The sequence below is a fragment of the Tarenaya hassleriana genome, unplaced genomic scaffold (assembly GCF_000463585.1).
Source record: "Tarenaya hassleriana unplaced genomic scaffold, ASM46358v1 Cleome8, whole genome shotgun sequence".
In the NCBI taxonomy this organism is placed as follows: domain Eukaryota; kingdom Viridiplantae; phylum Streptophyta; class Magnoliopsida; order Brassicales; family Cleomaceae; genus Tarenaya; species Tarenaya hassleriana.
Genome location: NW_010970490.1, coordinates 3246582 through 3249294, shown reverse-complemented (window position 1 = coordinate 3249294; position 2713 = coordinate 3246582).

Here is a 2713-nt window from a genome sequence, read left to right as displayed (position 1 = left end):
ATTATTATTATTATTATTATTATTATTATTATTATTATTATTATTATTATTATTATTATTATTATTATTATTATTATTATTATTATTATTATTATTATGTGTTTTGGTGTATTGGGAATAAGAAGTAAAGACAGAGATTTTTTATGGCATGGACTGTGTTCGGTTGACCTTGGTCATATATATATGATCTAGTCAATTTTTTAATCTAAAATTGCAGAGATTTTGGATTTAAATATATGGCTGTATATTCTATTTTGGTTTGTGTTTTTTATATTCTGAATCATATGTTTATAAGATTTAAACGTATTTAATTATCAATAATAACATATTCCCCACGATACGAGTAAAGAGAGTGACCATTCTATCCGATCTCTAAAGAATTCATCAAATGGTATTATTGCATGTAAAGGAGAAAGATGGAGAATTCAAAAATACTTTTAGGTTAAAATAAAATAGTAAAAAAAATAATTAAGTATTTGGAGGGCGGATGTAATTATGAAATAAAATAGAAAATGGGGGATTAATGGTGAAAGAGAGATTAATGGTGGGTGAGGTGCATGCGCGTGCTGCTGAAACACATGTGGGATTTTTCTCATAATGTATATATATGCATATATATATATATACATATGCTTACTACTGCTCCTTACCCAACCTTACCATTAATATTTATTTCCTACTCAATTAATTTTACATTTCACTTTCATATATATACATACATACATATATATATACACACACACATCCGATTTCATAGTATGATTGAAAAAAATAGTAGTATTTATAATAATGAATATAAGCCAATGTTCAAATGTATTTATAACAACCAATTCATAATCGAACCGAACTAATATAATATTAATGAATCCGGAACAATTTTTTTTTTAAAAGGGTTGGATTTTAATTGTCTAAAAATAAATTAATAGAAATCTAAGTGAAACGTATATTAAAATAATTTAAAATTTAATAAAAGTGAATTATTGAATACAAACCAAATCCGAAAATTTTGCACCAAACTAAAAACTGAAATAGATAGATATAGTTTTTTAGAACAGAACACAAAAAAATATAAGAAATTAGAAACTGAGAGATAACCTAAACATCAAATATTTAAAATATGTGAAAATATTTTGATTCCGTGGATGACAATAAGAGATTTGTTTTTTTATTCTCATTATTTATGGCCATTTTTTCAATATAAACACAAATAATAATAATAATAATAATAATAATAATAATAATAATAATAATAATAATAATAATAATAATAATAATAATAATAATAATAATAATAATAATAATAATAATAATAATAATAATAATAATAATAATAATAATAATAATAATAATAATCCAATTTAGATAGTTCATCCGATTAAATGGGTATTCAAAGTGTATTTTATGTTCCGAGTTCGAACTTCAAGTTGGAGATGAGAGCGTAATTCTAATCACCTGCCTTATTCCCTGTCACAGAATTAGTCTTTGCCTCGGCGTATAACCGATTATCCAAATAATAATAATAATAATAATAATAATAATAATAAATAATGATGATGATGGTCACACAAATATATATACACTCATTATTTTATCTGAATTTTTTGGATTGTGAAGCTTCTCTGCTCGTATAATTCAATTATATTGAATTATTGTTGTAATCTTTATTTCGGAGGAATATCTTAAATTAAAAGCTAAGGCTTCTATATATAGTAATGAAGAAGCAGTTTAAAGCGTAAGCTCACACTATTATTTCACAGTAAAATAATGTTATCGACATTAGACATATATATATATATATATACACACACAATATGGTCCTGGAATTAGATTTATTATATACTTGATTAATATCTAAAATATGAACATGTTAAAAAAACCCCGACAGGTTTCATGCATTTATCAAATACATATGTTTTTATTATATACATTTTTCAGTATGTTTTATCATATATTTATCAATCCATACAATTATTTTTCAGTTACAATTTTTTTTTATGTTTGCTTGTTTTTTTTTTTTTTGGGGGGTAGATTATAATGTTACACCTGCTAAGGATTCACTCTCCCTTACCCAATTTGATCCCAACACTATAATTTTCTACTTTGATGAGGACTGATTATATGTATATATATACACATATACATTCTTATATATATATATATATATATATATTATGCATGAAGAATAAAAATGATGTGGAAAGGGCACTATTGGTAACACGTAATGGAGCATTCTTTCCTATGAATAATTAAATTGGAAAGGAACAAATATATATAATAATTTAGGTGCCACGCCTGATCGATTTGCAATTTTATTTTTTTTAATAAATTGTTTTGCTGCATGATTATTATTGATCATTTTTTTTTAAAACATATTACCTTAATATCGATGAATGTCTTGGGGCACGTCTGACCATTTGTCGCTTGCAACCTCCTGAACACATGTACGTACGTTTAAATCTCACTTCCGATCAAATATACCATGTATATGTACATGTATATATCTATGTTACGCATGATATGCATGCATTCGCATTGGAACAGTTTAGCTATTATATATGTGCCATTAAATAAGTGCAGAGCAATAATCATCTAAACCCGAATATGATTTTACTATATCAAACAATTACATGAATGCGAAACCATAACTGTAATCGTGTGTGTGTGTGTATATATATATATATATATATATATATATATATATGTGTTTCAACTT